This window comes from Sinohyriopsis cumingii, chromosome 19 (genome assembly GCF_028554795.1).
Source record: "Sinohyriopsis cumingii isolate HCF-2022 chromosome 19, ASM2855479v2, whole genome shotgun sequence".
Taxonomy (NCBI): Eukaryota; Metazoa; Mollusca; class Bivalvia; order Unionida; family Unionidae; genus Sinohyriopsis; species Sinohyriopsis cumingii.
Window position 1 is genome coordinate 8,730,465 of NC_142979.1, and position 22,041 is coordinate 8,752,505.

Sequence of the window (22,041 nt, forward strand, 5' to 3'; positions counted from 1 at the left end):
TGACTCAGATACCGTCACTATATTTTCAAACGAGGCTGGAACTATATTCGCTTCATTCATAAAAACTGAAGTATTTCGTGCTTATAACAGCTGGTGAGAATGTTTTTCCGTTTGTGATTTATGACAAAATTTGTTTTAAAATAGTTTAAATATTTGTTGATTTTAGATACGTATACGGACTTTTTTTAGTTATCTGAAAATTGATAGCTATATAACAAAATATTATTGTCACAGTAACTGGATCTTGACTGCTAGATCAGGTCTTGTTGCCAGCATATGAAAATCTGGATCATGACGGACGCTTGGCGCTTTGGAATGACCCTGATTTTCTCATTCTGGCAACAGTACGTGTTCCAACAACGAGTATCGAATTACTATATATATCTTGTTACAAGCCAGGGGTCTTTACTTGATCGAGCGGTGTCAAACCCTGGCGCGATTCCCGCTAGAAGTAATAAGTTTACCCAAAATTTCTAAAGACTTCCATACAACTTCTGTTGTAAATTAGAAAGCCAGACGTGTCCCTACTGAACATAAATTTTACTCTAATCAATGCAAGACCACAGATCTCACAACCTGCCAAATATATATCAACCGCACATCTGCATGGTTTCTGTTCATCAGGTTTCCGCACCGCCAGCAGTTCTCGCTGTAGAAACTATACAATTATCCACTAACAAAGGGAACTATTTTAACTACGACATCTTAGACCAGTCAATCCACGGTTTCCAGGCACATTTGGCCAGTAAAACTGCATCACATTTGCCACCATGGCCACATAAACTGTATCTGCCGAGTCCCTTCTTATTTATTCCTTTGTGTAATTTACCGGTTTCCTACCGTAAATACTGACACTACAGTCACACCACCAATGTACACCACTAGATTTTAATAGGGACTATGGTATTCCAGGGACTCATTCGGTTTTGATCTGAAATCACTACTACTGAATCATGGCATCATGGAAACTCACTAACACTTCACTCCTTGACGTTTGCTCCTAGTAATTGGCTAATTATTTCGGGCTAAGGAACATTTCCATTGCACCGAATTCCAATAATGAGACAAGTAATCACAAAAATCTAAGAATTCCTTAAAACGGGGCGCTATAACCAAATGCATATACTCCAAATTTATTACATTATATATATATATATATATATATATATATATATATATATATATATATATATATATATATATATATAAATTTATTACATTATATATATATATAAATTTATTAGACGTGTTATTCCTGTTTATTATGATTACACTGAAGCTCTAAAATAAATTACTGCGTAAATTTGCAACACATTTTTCATTTACAAAACTGATGATCGTTTTATAATATACGAAGTTACAATTTTTACTTGTGTTATTCTGAGGTTTTTGTTGACAAGCTGTTGTTGGCCGTTTAAATACGAGTTTTTGACAAGTTGTTAGCCGTTTAAATACGAGTTGTTGACAAGTTGTTGTTGGCCGTTTAAATACGAAATCGGTTTTTATGTATTAGTTATTTTATTTCGTTTACAAAACAAAACTTGAACAGAAATTACGAATGATCGAACTTTTTGTTAATTTCATAACTTCTCTATCAGTCTAACAGTCAATCCAATCTTATAAATAACCGACGTGATCTAAGCGGACTGTATCTTTTGCGGAGAAATCTCTGGCGAATAGAACATATAATTTTTCTGAAAATTTTCAGATACATCTGTGGCATATTTTTGTCTCGCAGAAATAGCCGAGGTCGTTATGTTACAGACGTGATAAACTTAGTCTTACAAACTTTATTCTAAACTACCTAGGCTATTTCTGCGAGACAAAATTCTGCCTCGGATGATTGCCGGCACAGTAATGAACCTAAAAATCATATATCGAAGAGTTTGACAAGATACAAAACTACGCACCGCCGAAACTTATGATTTGACAACGAAGGTACTTCAACTATCACGGACAATCTTACGTTTTGCAAAACCACATATTGACACATTCTGTTTTACTAAGACTCTGACTTTTTATATGAATTAAACTCAAGGCACATATTCGACTGACATTAGCAAGCCATGGGACAAGTGTTTGGAACTATTTTGTTATTCTTCACATACAGGCATTTCCTCCGAGCTGATCGGCTTAGGGACTTTTTCCAAAATTTGATAGTAAATCGCCCAATAGCAGAGCGGCTTGCTTACGGGCGATGGAGCCGAGAGCTGGTCTTGCAGTAAGGGCAGTACATAGACTGTGTCTGTGGTGTGCGAAAATCATTACAACTACCTATACCTTTGCAGTGGTATCCTAATATCGTTGAAATGCTAATTTTTGCTGTTATAACGGTAATTTGTGCCGTTACAACGGTATTTTTTATAACAATGGCGTAGCAACGGTATCCATGTACCGTTAAAAAGTTACTCACCTACCGTTACAATGATATTCAAATACTGGTGCTATGGTATTGTTTGTAATTTATAACAGTTCATTTTATCGCTGCAACGGTATATTTATGGTTGCAACAATTTATTGTACCTTTGTAAGGGTATTTTTGTTGTTGCACCGATTTATTATATTGTTGCAACGATAATATTAACATAGCAACGATAAAATATGATTTACGCGTTGTAACCATATAAATACCGTAAAAAAGTAATATTACCATATCACCGATAAAAAATGCCGTAATTGAACATCTTTGCAAGATTAAACGGATACCTTCGCAATAGTTAGAAATACCGTTTTAAAAACTATCGGTGCAACAGTATATTTTATCGTTGCAAAATTTACAATTACATCAAGACAATCTAGCACTGTAGCATTCATTATATACCGCTGCAGTTATATTTGGATATCTTTCAACGATACTGGTAGTTTTAACCCTTTTCATACACCATATGTTGTCAACAGCAAAGATAATCTCGACGGAAACTTTCACACAAAAATTATGCCTTCTCTATCTTTCATGGTCATTATTTATTGTACTTATGTACATCAATTTATTACAAGATGCTTAGTTCTCTTGTGACCTTTTAATTTAAAACATTTTTTCTATGATAACTATCCTTTCTGTGTTTTTTTTTTAAAAAAAAAAAAACCTAAACGAAATGCAACGTGGCTTTACGTAACATACTGACCCTGGCACAAAGTCACGTGCCTGAAAATATTACGTCATAATTGGCTCCTGAGAGAAGTGAATATGTGAATCTGACCTACTTAAATCGATAATACAAACTACACAGTAAAATAGAGATAAAAAACAAATTAACTTAAAGTTTGTAAATTTACAGTAATAACTTTTAAGATTTGCTAAACATCAGTAGATTTTGATAAAACCTGATATAAAATATTCGCAATCACTGGAATCGAATGGACTATATTTTATTCAGCTCACGACATATATTTATGTCCAGCTCTGCAAAATATACCCATCAGCACAACATAACAACATCGTAGGATTCGGGAACAAGCGCAATGGGCACGTCTAGAAGGCAAGTTAACAAAACAGCGTTACATGAGGCCAGAATAAGAAAATACGTGATTCTGGATACGATGAAAAGAAACGTTAGAGTCGTTAGGTAGGTACAAACCTTTGTAGGTTTTTTTCTGTGTGGGTCCAGACGGATTTAAATGAAGCATAAACTAGAAAATAAGCATCGTTCGCATCTTGAATATAACTTTGTTGTCAGATTCCTTTGTTAATGATTTTTTTCTCCCGAATTTACTTTTTGTTTTCATATTTTACCCCAAATATGTAGGATCGGCAGAAGAAAAAAAAATAGGACGAGTCGAGTAGCCAGAACGACAGACCTTCTTATTTGGCCTTAACAAAGTAGCAGTGTAAAATAATCAAATGCATCGAGCGAAATCCAAATTAACATTAATTTTGAAAACTGGATTGGTGGAAACGTGTAGGTAAGAACAGCTGCCATTAATTTTTTTTTTCAAATATGAAGACACAAAGATGATGTAACAGAAAGAAGTGTGCATACATGTAAATTAGTCTACTGCAGCTGTCCAAAGACAAAGACCAAGAACAAATGTGTACAATAAATAGTTACTGTTATCAACAAGAACAATTGTCACAACTTTCACATGGAATTAAGTTATACACTTTAGAGAAAAAATAGGAAAATTACGATCTTATTCTGAATAAAAAGATAGTAATAAATTATGTTATTATATCATAAAAACATCATAAAAATCACGGACGAGTCATACCAAAGACATAAAAATGGTACTGTCACGTTTGCTAAGCCCCAGCTATAAAGTCATGCATAAACTATAATCTACCGTCTTGGAAATATTACTGCGGCCATGTGTTTGATGTCTAATGATTGCCACAGGGTAGTATTAAACTCTTACGCAACGTTACCGTGAAACGCCAGAGACCGGAAACTTGAGTTGGCGAAGGCGACCGCTCCCATCATTCGACAAAGGCTTGCCGTAGCACACCTATGAGTTACACTTTAGTTCTAACGTCAGAATGAAGCCTGCGGAGTGAACGAGGCGTGTTCTTATCCTTGACAGATAGCGAGAAGGACATTGTCCATTACGTTTGATTGGATTGGTTCATAGCGTTATCCAATTGGAATTGAGATAGAGGGTGTGATTACAATTCCGATCCGAGGAATAACTTTCCGAACTTGTAAAGGAAAAGTTAGTTTCGCATAGGAAGACTGTTAAGCAATAGGGTTACTCCGAGAGAGCCACTCGTAATTTGGTGGCAAAACCTAGAGGTAGATTCTCAGGAAAGGAAAGCTTCGAAAAGGTCAGTAAATTATTTGCTCAGTTTTTGCAGAATATTACGGCATCATAATTGTAATTATTTATAGTATGTATAATTAATTACTAGCATCGTTTACTATGTAGAATTACCTTTGTGGTTTTCATTTACATGCGTATTTGAGAAATGGGCTTGATCCTTCGTAGATAATTATTAAATGCGAGGCGGATTTATGTAGATTGTTAGCTTGTGGTCATAATTAATTTTGTAATTCGCTATTAGGTTACTTCGTATTAAACTAGTGTGTTTATTAATGCGTTATGTTAGAATTTACACATGCTTGAACTGTGAATTTGGAAAATGGATGAAGTATGAAAGATTCGTTACTATGGATGTATGCATATATCAGAGCATGGATATTTGAATATTTGTGTACTTTGTATGAGTTGTAATGTAACGAAATGCATCTGATTATTGTGATATTGTTTCGTATAACAGAATTAAGAACATGTATTGATGTGGCAGAATTTATTGATGTGTGTAATTGATAACGTGCTGTATTATGTTTGTTTTACCGTAAAAGAACATATGGGTATCACGATGTGAATGAATGTGTGACCGAATACATTTAATAGCCGTTATCTGATGATAGGCCGTGTGTAGTGTCAGATGATAGGCCTAAGGAAAAATATTGTACCTTCGTTGTGTTATCACGGGAAGCTTTTTAGGGGACACAGAACTTCAGGTTCGATTGAGTCCCGAGTCTTCAAGAGTTGAAGACGGAAGTGAGACTAGCTGACACAGTCGAAGTCGACGGAAGTCAAATCGGTGGAGAGAAGGTGGATGAGGAGGAAAATGAGTCTGGAGAAGAAAGTGGAGGAGGAGGAGAAGTATAGAGAAGTCGAGGAGGAGGAGAAGGAATCTGGAGAAAGTCGGGGAGGAAGAGGAGAAGGAATTGGGAGAAATCGGAGAGATAATAATACCACAGATGAGTAAAATACAAGGACAGGTGGAAATCGATCCCATATTGCTAATCAAGTGATGCAATAGGCTATTAAAGGGTCGAGCGGAATTAGTGTAATTGGAAATTTGAATCAACTGATTATTGAACTGTTATTAAATTGCTATTCACTGAATTTCAACCCTTTTTGTATATTTAACCATCTAACCGTCTGCATTGCTGACTAGGGACTCGGAGCTTTACGTCTATCTTTCACTAATTTAACTTCCAACCAAATCGAACCTGGGTGGGACCTCTATACAATATTGAGAGCACCCCACCCCAACCATAACAACCCTCACAGAAACGAACAGCTACTTTGCCAGGCGCTCAGCCTTAAAAAGTTAATGTTAGGACTGTTCGGCCTAGTATCAGGATAATGTGACTGGATGGGACATTATGCTACATTCCTGCGGCACGATGTCCCAGTGCTAGATATCTAAACTGCCGCACTGCAGACATCTTAGCGATATGGCTGGCAATTTTTTGTTGTTAAAGCTGTTAGAATCTGAATCACACACACACATCATCATCATCATCATCATCATCATCCAGATAAGGCCTTGCTTGATATATTTTCAAGAGTAATTATGTCAAATTATTTTCTTTGAGAATTAAAACTATAAATTGGAAAAAAATTAGAGGAAAAAACCCCCACAGCATCCTTTCTGAATCGCACCGACCCTAGGTCGCTTGATATCAACAGTTAACACGAGGGGCTCGTACGATTTGTCATTCCGTCCTTTCAAATCAAACGTCATTCCGACAAACTCTGTGCTTCCGGATACATACACTTATGTTATTCTATACACCTGTACACATATGCATGTGCAGCCTTATCCGGGCCAGGGCTAAATTCTCAAAGGATATCCTTGTCTCGGCAAAATGATACATTATTATATGGACCTACAACACTCTAGGTAACAAATGCTAACCTATATGTAATGTTATGACACACACACACACATAATATATATATATATATATATATATATATATATATATATATATATATATATATATATATATATATATATATAGAGTTATTAATAAACCTTAAAGGTATTAAAAATTGTATAAACTGAAATTAGTCAATATTAGTAAGTAGTCATATACAAAATGGTTACAACATCCAGCCAATGTACTTCGATTTTGGATAGGTACTTAAGACTTATAAACAGATAAATTCATGTAAAGAAAATAACTCTTTAGACATAATATATTTATCTGCAGGCAATAATATCCTCTAATCGTGTTATATAATTATTGTATCTAATCATGTTATATAATTATTGTATTAAATTTCTGGTGCGCCTTCACTTAGTTCTGTAATGTTATCCTGACCGTTGCTGTACCGCATATTTCGTATGATTTTTGTTTTTTCCCAATACCCCTGTACACACAATCTCCACCCCACCCCTATCTTTTCCTCCCAGTGAGTACTAATGATCAACTAGTACAGATGACGTGAAATTAATTAAGTATAACATCCATTTGTCTGTATATGAAAACTAAAGTTCAAAATGTTGTTTGAGAAAAGATGGTATTGCCTGTGTCCGGACAAGACAGCTTGTGACATGTTGTCCGGGAAGGATACCTACGACTGTGACCAGATAGGACAGCCAGTGATATGTTGTATGGGGATGATCTCATTGGCTGTGACCGGACAAGACAGCCAATTATATGTTGTCTGGGGAGGATACCAATGGGTGTGACCGGACAAGACAGCCAATTATATGTTGCCTGGGGAGGATACCAATGAATGTGACCGGACAAGACAACCAGTGCTATGTTGTCCGTGGAGGATACCTATGGCTGTGACCGGACAAGGCAGCCAATGCCACGTCGCCCGGGGAGGATACATATACCTAAGTAAAACTATTTTACCGGACTACTTAGCGGCCGGTACTAGCTCAGCGACCAAAGAAAATCTATGAAAACATCACGATATTAAGATTTCAATAACTTTACATTTCTGAGTGCTTGTGATTAAATCAGTAAAGACAAATCTTTGATGCAAGCTTCTTTATAGGGATAACAATATGAGCCACGGTACTGTTTCGATGTATGTATGTTTGAAACGTGTTTTCATTTCCGCATCAAAGAGTCAACTGTTAAATTTCAGTTATGAGTTTCCCAAATCCAAGTCTGAAAAAGGACCGCAAGTCCATCAATAAAACATTGTCCATATTGTGTCACCTTAGGATAAGCCCTCAAAAGATTTTTTTAAAATTAAAATTTTACTTTCATTATCAACCAATCATGGTCAGCCAAATCCATTTTATTTTCACCCATTGCCAGACTGGTTCACATCTCCCCCATATCATTAGTACTGTGAGTTTGAAAGTGGACAAATCAGTGGTTTCGACACACAAAAAATCTGCCCCCCCTCCCACGAAGGCAAGTATCATATATAATGATATCCCAGATAGCTGCTCTCTCTCTCTCTCTCTCCGTCTGATACACACAACAAATCTGCCCCCCCCCCCCCCCGCCCACGAAGGCAAGTATCATATATAATGATATCCCAGATAGTTGCTCTCTCTCTCTCCGTCTGATAACACAAGAGTAAATTTTCATCCAAATATACAACCATTTACTCAAAACACTCCATGAAGCTAGACAGATGCAAGTGAAGAGGGTAATGTGTAAAAGAGTCTCTACGAATGAACCTTGAAACAATCTTGAGATGTTTTTGACTTGTTTTGTTAGCTACAACTTTGCCTTCCGGCGGGATGTGTGACATGATTTATCATATTTATCTATAATATCGCTCTAATTTCCAAGGTTTATTTCAATGTACAGCCTTTTGTGTCATTCCATTCTTATTTCTATAACGTAGTACAATAGTATGCAGTACAGGGCAGTGCACTGACAGCTTGATAAAACGATGACGGACTGCAGCTGCGGTAGTGGAAAAAAAAAATAGCAAGGAGAACATAGGCGCTGAGGCAATGTTGAAACTGAGACTCTGGAAAAATACCCCTAAATGCTGAATACATTAGAAAAACAACAAGAAAAACGTAATTATTATTAAACTTTAAAAATTACCAAAGAATAATCTCTTTTTGCCATAATTACCCACAGCTTTTTTAAACCATCGTCAGCGGAAATGGTACTGTTCTTGATGATTTATTTACAGAAAATGTTCTTGCAAAGAATGCAATAAAAAAAAAAAACAAACTGCTTTTTTCACTTAGTTCTTTCAGTCGTATCAGAGGACTTCCAAACATTAGATTCTGCTATATATTTAGATTGCATAAACATGTATTTCGAGTAGTGTGTCATATCCGACAAGAATACAACAATTTTCTCCTTTTCTCATGGTTAACTCAAATTACCAAGAACGGAAAATCGATGTTCATTTGTGCTGAATTACGTCTGAAGCTGGTTTCTGCAAAGGCTGCATATATGTTTTATAATTAGTCCCGCTGAGAGAAATGGGGATAATTTTATATGCAGCTGTGTATGCAACGTCAATAAAAGGACCATGAACTGAAAATGTGCAATATTCCTAGCTTCCATTTTATAACTGACAACAAAATCCCTTCGTTATGTAGAATTGCCAAGTTGTTCCTCCAACATGTCGTAAATGTATCCCCTCGTGATGTAGAATAGACGCGATGTTCCTCCAGAATGTCGAAAAAGGCAACAAAGCCCCCTTCCCTCCCAAGTGGTTCTGGCTCTACCAGTCGTACCTGTTTTTTGTTCCCGACTTTGCACTTTTTTACCCCGGGATAAAATAAAATCCCCAACTGATTTGTGTATCTAATTGTGCTGGTTTAGTCCAGTATTTGAAGTGCTTATTACATTATATATATATATATATATATATATATATATATATATATATATATATATATATATATATATATATATATATATATATATATATATATATATATACTATTAATTATAATCTATATGATGTTTTAATAAACTACCTACCATAATTTTAAGACCAGTGCAATAGAAAACACATATCTTTTGGACTAATGGAGACAACCTGGTTCCGGTAAGATGCATCCCAGGATGTTTTTCCAGCGGAAAAGTTATTGAACTCATTGGAAAAAAAGTTTGGTTTGTACATACAATTCTGACCTTGTACTTGTTCAGATTTTCCCTTTTGTTTGGCTTTAACTCTTAAATAGCATTACGGCCAGCATTTAGCGCTCATCCTGCATGTCGGAGAGGTTACGGCGGTGGATAACAGGTTAACATGCCTGATTCACGACTGAAATGAAGCGGATTCCAATCCTACCATCGGATCAAACTGGACTAGCTCCCAGTGTTGTGTACATGGCCAAGGAAGTCGGATCAGCCCGGGTCGGATACTGTCGTGTGCCATCGGGCAAGACATTTTACTCCGACTTACAACCCAACCCAACCCAACCTTTAATTTTACTGACAAATGTTTGCTTCTGATGGCATTCTGATTAAAATCAGGTCTCCACTGTCATACATGAAGATCTGACAGCGACCGCTTTGGGTGTGTGTATGTTATGTTCTGGTAAACTATATTATCACCATAATCGCTAATTTCATCAGCCAATCAGATGAAGTCATAGTTTCGCGTTTGGAGACTGAGCAGTGTGGACGAAGAGCCTGAATGTGTACAGAACAATCTGACTCACTTCTAGATTTTTAAAGCTACATTTTCATTGGCTAATTTAAAGGACACCAGAACATAACCCCTTGTCACAAGGATGAAGCCGGGTAAGGATTGGATTAGGGAAGACACCAAAAGCAACTGCGTTTACAAGATGTTTATTTATAAACGCAATTTAAATATAAACAAATCTGACACCATTATAAACAAAAAGATAAGGAAAATTATAAAGTTCCTAACATGGAACTATCAATAACAATTAACTCAACGAGAAAAAAAACTCCAAATTAATTTAACAAATGGAATTTCAAAACAAAACGTAAATTCCTATCACCGACCAACAAAATAAAAGTGACCTAAACCCCAATATGAAGAGTCTTGAATGTATCGTTCAGATAACGATTTATAAAAGAATGTAATTATGAATGTATCGTTCAAATAACGATTTATAAAAGAATGTAATTATGAATGTATCGTTCAAATAACGATTTAGAAAAGCAGGTAAATTTTAACGTATCGTTCATAAAACGATACTGAAAAGCAGTGTAAATTACGAACCTATCGTTCATATAACGATAGGAACGAATGAAATTACGAACCTATCGATCGTTCATATAACGATAGGAATGAATGAAACCACGAACCTATCGATCGTTCACATAACAATATAGCAATAGAGATGAATGAAATTATGAACCTATCGATCGTTCATATAACGACATAACAATAGGAATGAATGACATTATGAACCTATGGATCGTTCATATAACGACATGATAGGAATGAATGAAATGATGAAACTATCGATCGTTCATATAGCGACATAAAAATAGGAATGAATGACATTATGAACCTATCGATCGTTCATATAACGACATAATAGGAATGAATGAAATGATGAACCTATCGATCGTTCATATAACGATATAATAGGAATGAATGAAATGATGAATCTATCGATCGTTCATATAACGACATAACAATAGGAATGAATGAAATTATGAAATGCAGTTGTGGAAATAACATGGAACACTAACTATCGTGAAGCCCAAATGACGACCAAGATGTTAACTCCGGTTCCACGCGCTCTAGTAAATGACCAGAGAAGCACCCACGCATGGTCCGCTCTTCTCAGTTTGCTGATGGATCCCTCACATCACAGACCCGTTGGTCGCGAAGCCCTGGTCCCTCGCACCGAGAAAACCAGTCCACTCTTCCGATCCAACGTCACCAAAACACAGCGTATACGTCACACGAAACCCCACAGAGTTCTGTGACTCCACATCAAACGATGTACAAGGCATGGCAGGCATGTATAAAGCAGTACTACAGCTGATGACTCCACATCAAACTATATACAAGGCATGGCATTTAGGCAGCTCTACAGCTGGAGATTTGCTTCCGTAAAGGGGTAAGCTTTCTGACAAGACTTGGCGTAATGTGATTTGGTTACAGAGAATTTGCTCTATATGTACACTAGCTGTGACAGACATGCGCAGCTAGGTACTTAGTTTCCCCGCTGCAGGCAATTTGTTCGTGCAGCATGGTCTGAGTTTCGCTCAGGATTTCGAAATAACTAAGCCGAAAAAGTATACCACCCTCGGTTGACGCTGTACGCGGCAACGAAACCCGAGTACATTTTTGACAACATATACATATTGATATAACTCCTACACAATTCCGTGACACCCCTAAGCGGTCGTCGTCAGATCTTCACGTGGGACAGCGGAGATCTGATTTTAATCTGATTGCTTCTGAGGGATACATCGTACTGCATTGTATCGCATGTGCGAAATTCCAAGTGACCTCTGATCTGTCGCTAAATGACACCCTGTCATGGTAAGATACTAATTACCGTCAGCAAAAGTTGGTCATAGTAATCGCCTCTGTGTGTGTGTGTGTGTGTGTGTTTGTCTGTGTGTGTGTGTGTGTCATTGACATATAGCACATTTTCGAGACACTGTAGTGTGAATTGCTATGAAACTTGATGTGTGCATTCGCCTTTTATCTACTTACCTTGGCATCCATTTCGAACAAAACATGTGGCTGCAATGACCTATTTGTTTGACTGAAGTGGTATTTGGATTATGTACTGTCGAAGCGACGACACAAAGCACTGAACATAATTTCCTGTTGGTTCATTCTTAGCATAGACTTCAGGTCTGTTATCAAATAAAAGTGAAAGAAGAGAAACATCTGTATTGATTTTAGGACGGGAAATACATTAATAATTATGTTTCATGCAATTTCATTCTTGTCTTTTCGTGCTACTTGTCTAAAGAACCAGTGTTATTCGTGTTTAATAAGAAAAGTCCGCCTTAATACAACGATGTTTTTTTTCTCCGTGTTTTTGGTTGTTAATTGATAGCGGTAATTTTGTGTGTAACAACGTCAGTGACGAAGCAAGCGGATAAATCGTTATCAATTTAGTAAATTATTACTATTATTATTATTATTATTACTCGAGATAGCTCATATCTTTGAGAAAGATGAATTGCTGTTGTTTTGTTGTTGCTTTGGATATCTAAGTTGAGTTTAAATATAGGCCAAGAAAAAAATAATCTTTGCCATGAAGACGACTAGAGTCTCCGCCATGTAGACGACTAGAGTCCAGGACGGTTTGCTACAGACTTGATCTGTCCCGAGCAACGTTCTATTTCACTATGCCATCGGTTACATCAGCAATTTGATATATGCTGCATACGATCTGTATAACTGTGTTTAAATCTCTACAAATCCCACGGTGAATGTCTGCTCTAATTGTATATCTAAAATGTATGTAATGCTATTTATCAACATGTGGCACACACAGACTGTGTATTTTATACTGATTTTCATATCTACCAAATTCATGGTAAACTTCTAGATTCTTCGACAGCTGTTTTCGTGACAGTTAATCAAGGTTGTAACACAGATAGGAAGGGAATAAAATGTCTTATTAAACATTACTGACATAACTCAGATTTTACGCTGCCTTTTATTTTTCGTAAGAAAAAAATGGCAAAATTCCGGGTTGGTCATAGCTAAAACTGCTGGCCGAACATGCCGTCGTTTTATTAAAAAGTAGATGCTGCAGTGTTTTTTGGAAGTTTTCAAAAATCATTTATTCTTACTCCAACACGGTATATGTTACACACACACACACACACACACACACACACACACACACATATATATATATATATATATATATATATGTATATATATATATATATATATATATATATATATATATATATATATATACAAACACACACACACACATCATCATCATCATCGAGAATTACTGGTCCATCGTGGAATCGTCGGACGTACTAAAGTGAATCCTCCGGTACAAACTTATAGTAGCCTACCCAAGACAAAAAAAAAAAAACCTCAAGGACATTCCTGTCAGGGCGAAGATAACGTCAATCACTAATCAAGACCACCCTAGTCAATCTGGCCCTTGTAACGATAAAAGGTGCAAAGCCTGTCAATGTATGATAGAGACCAGGACAATTTCAAGCACAGTGACTAGAGGAAAAGCTAAACATACAACAAAACATGCAAAACAGAATGTAATTTGTCTCATGACATGTAAGATCTGTAGCCTTCAGTATGTCGGAGAAACTGAAAAGCTACACAAAAGGATCAACATTCTTATATCTGACTGAATGACAAACAAACAAAAAATGTACAGAAGCCCGGTCGCAGAACACTAATGATAATAATAATAATAATAATAATAATAATAATAATAAACTATCTTTAACGAGGATAACACATTTGGTCATGACTGACCCATTTGCCATGTGGTCCTCAGTTTTTGTAATAAAATAATAAAAATAGAAGTTCATGCACATAACCATATATCGTCGCACACTCATTTGTACATAATTGACATGAATGACTATGTGTGACTATACTGGGAAACATACAAATATATATAAATTATGGATATGATTTTAAAGTTTTCTAGTCAGAGCTTTTAATATATCATTCCAGCTGGTCTAGAAAGAATTTCTTTAATGATAATTTAAAAGAAGCAAGGGATGTTGAATTACGTATCTTCATTGGTAAGGAATTCCATACAGTAGGTGCTGATACAGAAAATGAGCTTTTGTAATGATTGGTTTTCGACCAAGGAATCTGGAGATCGTTGTTTGTCGTCGATCGGAGATTACGCTCAGCATTTGATGATCTTAGTTCAATTATGTTAGAGATATAATCTGGAGAAAGACCGTTTAAAGACTTGTATGTCGTGATTCCTTTAAAATAAAGAATACGTTTTTGTATAGGTAGACATTTCAGACGTGAAAACAAAACATTTGAGGGAGGCATAACAGGAAGTTTCAGTATTATTCGGGCTGCCCTTTTCTGGAGTCTGTCAATTCTGGACAGATTATAATTTGATGTGTTTCCCCATATGGTACAACCGTAATCTATCAGTGGTAGTATATAACCCGAAAAATAAATTTCAAGTGATTGTGGAGGTAGAAATTTTGAAAGCAATTTTAATAGAGTTATTCTTTTGACTACCATTGCACATAAGTGATCGATATGCGCATTCCAGCTGAGGTGTTGATCAATGTAGATACCAAGAAGTTTTTGATTTTTGACAATAGATACGTCTAAGCCATTTTGAGTTATAAGTAAATCCATGTTAGTGGATAGACGCTGCCTTGTTCCAGTTGTCATACATTTCGTTTTAGAGCTGTTAATATGCATTTTGTTTTGATGACACCAAACTGATATATTGTTGAGGTCAGTTTGAAGTTTATTTTTAATGGTCCTCACCTGGTCACACTTTCAGTGATATAACACTTATTGCAATTGCTCACAACCCCAACTGGAGTTCCGAAACCAGGAAAGAAAAGGAATCTTACTGGATACGCAGCCTTCTTAGAACATTGAAACCAAGCGGTTTAAACCAAGAAGACTAGAAAAAGACAGCCATGCACAAATAAAATTATCTTTTGCAGCCGACACATTTTCTTTTAAATAATTATGTAAATTTGCTTAATAGCTTATAATTACTACTATAACAATGAAATATCTGGGATATAAGTAGTGAATAGGGGCACTTTACGTACAATGGAAATTAACATTACAGAGACCCCTGGGTCAGATTACGTACAATGGAAATTTAACATGGCGAAAAATCGTGGGTCAGAATACGTACAATGGGAATTAACATGGGAATAAATCGTGGGTCACTTTACGTACAAGGGGAATTTAACATGGGATTTTTTTTAATATGGGATTTTTTTTCTTTAAATTTTTTTAAATTTAAATTTAAATTTAAATTTAAAAAAAGGGGTAGGCAATTGAAAAGTCATTCTCTTTTCGAGAAATATGCGTGGCCCTGAAAAGGGCCTTTGGGTTTATGTTAATGTATCCATTAACATAAAGGGCACCGCATTGGTCTTCTTCTTGTCCTTAGGCTGCGTCTCACTGTTGGCCCGTAAATCAGCACTCTTTTGAGGCATCCTTGTCTTTCTACGTAGATCCTACGTATCCACAGACTGGTGTTTGTCCTGTGGACAACGGTCCACTTGGATCGGACATACATGAGCATGTCCGTTCTGAACATCATTGAAGACACAAGGGTGGATGATTCGACTGTGGTCCACATCTTGAAGCGACGAGAACAGGTGAATCAATGCAGTGAACTGCGCTTATTTATAGGTAGAGGAAGGATTGAAACGGATTGAGTTCATTCACCAATCCGAACACGCGTTACAAAATTCAGTCAGCTCGCATCCAATCCGAAGAGAGCAGTCTGTGACGTCACGTGGTCTATATAGATTCGTTAGCGCTTGTGTGCAGTCAATCTATGCGACAGTGATTCAACATGACGGAAACTCAGAAAACGATCCATTGGGGTGCACCAGCAGGGGAGACCGCCCAAGGGAACCCGGACTTACTTTCAGAAGAGGTGAATTGGGATTTTGTGGATTTTCTTACCTCGCAAGAATTTGTTCCGGAACCTTCATTACCGCAAGTGGAGAATTTTAGACAGAGACAGAAAGAAGAATTGGAGAAATTTATGCAACGACAAAAGGAAGCGGAACAAGCTTTTCTCCTACAGCAACAGCAGCAAGAAGAAGAGGTAAGAAAAAAACAACAGCAACAACAGCAAGAATTAGTAGCAGCAAAGAAACAAGAGGGTGAAAATCAAACGGTCACGGTACTGTTGGACATTTTAGCGGAGTTAAGAAGTCTGAAACAAATGTATCAGACTTCTTTATTACGACCGAAGAGAATACGACCTTCCCGAGCTAAACACGTTAACCCTGTGACTAAGCCTACCGTACCACCCTTAGTGATTTCAACCCAATCATCATCATCAACGTTACGCAGTCCAGAAGTAGGCCTTGGCCGTGGCAAAGGCTTAAGGCAGTTAAAGTTGATTGCTTAAACTCACCCCTACACCAAAATAAAAAGGCCCTTTTCAGGGCCAAGCACATTTCTCGAAAAGAGATAGCCTTTCAATTTGCCAATAACTCAGAAAAAAACCACCCATTTTACCCTTATAGTACGTGTCTGTGTGTGAGTGCGTGAGTGTAGCTTCTTATTTTAAAATCAAAACTCAAAGACACTTACCTTATATCATTAATTTATTCTTTTCTCCATTGTTACAATCCAATTCACAATTCACAACATAACACTTTAATTAAAAGTTCATTGACTTCTTCTTTCTCCTTGTTTAGGCTCTCTGTTTTTTGAATTTCTTCACCGTCACACTCTTTTCCTCTTCTTCTTCTTCCTCCTCGCTTTCTTCCCTTCTTCTTTTCTTCTCCTGTTTCTTTTTCTTCACCTGTCTTCTTTCTTCCTCTGAAAAATCCCTCTCTTCTTCCGAAGAATCACTCTCTTCTTCTGAAGAATCCTTCTTTTCTTCTGACTCCTCTTGTTTCTATTTTGGGCAATCTGGAGACCAATGTCCTTTTTCTTTACAATAATAACAGGTATCTTGACTTTTGTCTTTTTTAGTCCGTTTTTTTTTTCTTTTTTGACGGTCTGGACACTCTGAAGACCAATGCCCTTTCTTCTGACAGATATAGCAAGTATCTTGACTTTTATCTCGAAAGGAAGGAGAGTAGTCCGTGGGGTGGTCTGAAGAGAATTTTCTAATGACCCCTCGCAAAGCTCTGACGAAACGTTCGATTTGGTTAGTCTCTTCCATCGTTGTGCTCGGCTTGAGAGTGAAATGAATAGTGAAAGGACAAGATACACACCCTTTTATATACGCTGGTCTGCCATGACTATAAATTAGTCTATGGTGATTAAACTTGAGTCATTTGACGTTTTTCACTCAAGATGAAACGATCCTATTCATTTGAGAAGAAAGAAGAAAGTAAGAGGCAGAAACGTGATCTATCGCCTCGTACCAGAGCTGAAATCTTGGCACAAATTCATGCCAGTGATTTTGAAGAGGACATGAGTGAACCAGAATTTGAAACCTCTAAACCAAGTTCACTGCCATTAGTCAACCCTGAAAAATACTATTCCATTCGAGAGACGGAAAAGCGCTCCTCTAGAAAATTTAGAACCACGGCTTACACCTACACAGTGAAGTTTAAAGATTTCAAGTCCGACGTACCGTTGGAGAAAGCAGAAGGGTTTATCACCGAGATGTGGGATTCTTTGCTCACCACACTTAAGCGACAATGTCAACCCAAAGAAGACGATCGCTTGACACTATCCATAGATCACGACACCTTGAAATCCCCTGTTTGGATCGAGTTTAGCAGACCCGCAGAACTAACCCCTTCCAAAGTCATGGACAAGATTCAACACGTACAACAATCTAATGACCAGTTTGACATCACCGATGGTAAAGCCACACTGAAAATGGCCCACGTCTCTCCTCCTCAAGGGACCGGACGCAAAAAGATGTTATTGGTGGACGACCTTCTCAACACCAAAATGAGTCTCGTCCGAATTAACAACCCTCATGACCAGATGTGTTTAGCCCGTGCCATCGTGGTGGGACGAACCTATGCCAACAAGAACGACACGGTAGAATGGAAAAGAACCTGGAACACTATTCAACGTTCCTATCGAGCCAAACAACGAAACGAAGCAGAACTCCTGTTGCAACAAGCTGGCCTGTCCAAAGACACACCCTGTGGCATTCTTGAGATGCAAAAATTGCAAGATGTCCTAGCTCCACGATACACCTTGAAAGTGCACCCTCAAGAAATGCGCGGACCTCTGTTGTTTCGAGGCCAAGATTTTAAGAACGGAAAATACATTCATGTTTATTATCACGATGACCATTTCGATACCATTACCACCATCACCGGATTCCTGGGATATGCTTATTATTGTGAGAAATGTGATTATGGTTATAACAATCGAGAGCAACACAAGCATTGTGGATTGAAATGCTCAGGATGTTTGGCCTCTCCACCCTGTCTGAGCGAAGAACCAGTGCCTTGTTCAACTTGTCTGCGCACGTTTGTCAGCCCTACCTGTTACCAACAACATTTGAAGACGCAAGGTTCACAGAAGAAATGTGCTTGTCAACTCCTGAGATTGTGCCCTACGTGTGGACAAGGCATATTTATCAATACTGCCAAGGCACACGTATGTCGAGGAAAGAAAAAATGTCACATTTGTCACCACATCGTGGACTTGGAACACCAATGCTACGTGCAAAAATACCAACCCCCACCAGAGAAAAAGGACGGTCACAAGAAGAAAGGCAATTTCATCTTTTTCGATTTCGAATGCATGCAAGAGACCGGCATTCACATTCCTAATTTCTGCGTTGCTCATCGAGCGTGCGAGAAGTGCATTCAAGAACCTATTTTCAGTCATTGCCCTCACTGCAGCAAGATTCCTGGAGGGTGTGAAAAAATCTTTCGGGGACCGAACACGTTAGCCGATTTTGCCCAATGGGTGTTAGACCCCATCGACAAGACGTGGAGCCAAGAGGACATCGAACTTTACGGAGATTGTCATCGTCATGCCACGGTGATGGCTCACAATTTCTCCGGATGCGATGGACAGTTTCTTTTGAGATACTATACGGAACAAGGCACCGAGCGTCCTAAAGTGACTCTGAACGGAGCCAAAATCATTTTCATGCAAGTGGGACAAGTGCAGTTTAAAGATTCGATGAGTTACTTGGCCATGCCTTTGAGTCGAATGCCTAAAACGTTTGGAATGACAGAAATGGCTAAAGGTTATTTTCCTCACTTTTTCAATACGGAAGCCAATCAACACGCCGTTCTACCCCCTTTGCCTGAGGCTCACTATTACGACCCCGACAACATGCGTACCGAACAACGAGAAGCTTTCTACGCTTGGTACCAGGCTCACGCCTCGGACCCTTTCGACTTTCAGGAAGAAATGTTAAAGTATTGTCGTTCCGACGTGGACAGTTTGCGACGTTGCTGTGGAAAATTTTGAGAACTGTTCATGGAACACGGAGGGGTCGATCCTTTGAAAGAAGCTTGCACCATTGCCAAAGCGTGTTCCTTAGTGTATCGACAACGATTCATGCCTGAAAACACCGTGGCTGTCATCAGCCCTCAAACAACCCACTTTGTCAAACGTCAATACTCGGTCAAAGCCCTACGTTGGTTACATTACTTGTGCGACAAGGAAGACAAGTGGATTCAGCATGCCCGCAACGGAGGGGGTGAAAAGACCATCGAAACGTATTCGGTCGATGGCTGGGACTTAGAAAACCCCAAGATCGTGTACGAGTTTAACGGTTGCTTATTTCACGGATGTCCCGTCTGTTACCCTGACCGTAGCACTAAAAATCAGTTTTTACAACGAACCATGGAAGACTTGTACCAGGACACATGTCAGCGGCGTCTAAAGTTGGAACAGGAAGGATACCAAGTGGTGGAAATGTGGGAACACGAGTACGATCACCGTTTGAAAACCGACCCCGAGTTTAAACGCCTCGTGGAAAGTTACCAGTTCATGGACCCGCTGAACGCGAGGGATAGTTTGTACGGAGGAAGGACCAATGCCACCTGTTTGCTGTACCAAGCCGACGAAGAGAAAGGAGAAGAAATCAAATACTTGGACGTGTGTTCGCTGTATCCCTACGTGTGCAAATATTGTCGCTTTCCTGTAGGGCACCCGCAATTGTTAACGGAACACATCGACCTGAAAAACATTCGACAATACGAAGGCTTGATCAAGTGTAAAGTTTTGCCTCCCACGAACCTATACCATCCTTACCTCACCATTGTCAAGGCAAACTGATGTTTCCATTATGTCGTACTTGTGCCGAAACGTGCAACCAAGACCAACCTTGTCAGCACACCCAAGAAGAACGGGCCTTGACGGGAACCTGGGTCAGCGTAGAATTGTTCAAAGCTCTGGACATGGGATACCAACTGTTAGAAGTGTACGAAATTTGCCACTTTCCCAAGACACAACAATACCACAAGGGTGACCCCACTCAGAAAGGCATTTTCGCCGACTACGTGGATGCCTTTTTGAAACTGAAGCAAGAAGCCAGCGGCTATCCGTCCTGGTGTCACACTCCCGAAGACCAAATACAATGCAAAGAGAAATACTATGAACAAGAAGGCATCACTTTAGACCACATCGAGAAAAACGAAGGCAGGCGATCGTTTGCCAAAGTGATGTTAAATTGCTTGTGGGGTAAAATGGCACGACGACCGTGTTTACCCAAGACGGAATATTTGACAGAACCTTCCCGCTACTTCCAGATGATTCACGACAAAACCAAATACATAAAACACGTGGACGTCGTTCGAGAGAATTTGATCTTGGTCAATTACGAAGAAGATTTGGACTTTGTACAAGACGACCCTTTTGGAAATGTCATCATTGCGGTTTACGTGACAGCTCATGCTCGCTTAAAATTGTACGAAGCTTTAGAACTGTTAGGAGAACGCGTCCTGTACTTTGACACGGACAGTTGCATTTACATCCATCACCCGAGTCAACAGCACCCTGACATCGAAGGAGACCGTTTAGGAGCCTGGACAGACGAGCATCCCGACGACAAGATTCTAAGTTTCGTCAGTGGTGGTCCCAAAAATTACGGCTACGAATACCGTGACAAACAAGGAGAAGTGCACACGACGTGCAAAGTGAAAGGACTGACTCTGAATTATCGTACCAGTCGAGTGGTCAACTTTGGGGTATTGAAAGAAGCCTTGCAATCGGGAGAGGATGAACACTTTAAAGTGACCACCTATCAACCGAACAAGATTGTACGTTTACCCACTCACCACATCGTCAGTCGGCCCTTGGAAAAAGTCTATCAAATCGTGTACCAGAAGCGAGTTCGACTTCCCAATCATTTCACCTTACCGTATGGACAAGTCGGTATTGGTCTGTATATAAAAAGGAACCATAAGCAAGACCGATAGTTCATTGTGACTACCAAGACCGAGCGAACAAGATGAATACTTTCAGAGAAACATAAAACAAGTTGTTTAGAAAGGCACAATTCAAGTGTGAGGCTTCTGAAGTGGAATGCGATTGTGAGCCTTGCGATGGGTACGATGCTGTACGTTGTGACCTTAGCGATGCCGTAAAGCATCATGGGAACTTTGTTCTTACGACCCCTATCATGGAAAGTGATGCTGTGCGTGTCAAACCTGAGGGATGCGAAAGTGATGCCGCTCGTCCTCTTGGACATTTTACTGGGTTTCGTTTTAAAGGGGAATGTTCACCTTCACGTCTACCCCCCTACGGATGTCATCCAGCCCTGAGCAAACTCCTGCCCATGTC

The 22,041-nt window shown here is 38.6% G+C and overlaps 1 protein-coding gene across 3 annotated transcripts in view; it reads right to left on the bottom strand.

The window, feature by feature from the left end:
• LOC149775116 (beta-1,3-galactosyl-O-glycosyl-glycoprotein beta-1,6-N-acetylglucosaminyltransferase-like) overlaps positions 1-22,041 on the bottom strand; it is a 60,616-nt gene that overhangs the window by 10,732 nt on the left and 27,843 nt on the right. Inside the window, exon 1 of one of the 3 annotated variants that reach the window (XM_089944514.1) lies at positions 12,340-12,463. The exons of the other annotated variants lie outside the window; for them this stretch is intronic. The gene's annotated coding sequence lies outside the window, so the exon portion shown is untranslated. Of the gene's footprint in view, positions 1-12,339; positions 12,464-22,041 lie in introns of those variants that run through there. 3 annotated transcript variants of the gene reach the window in all.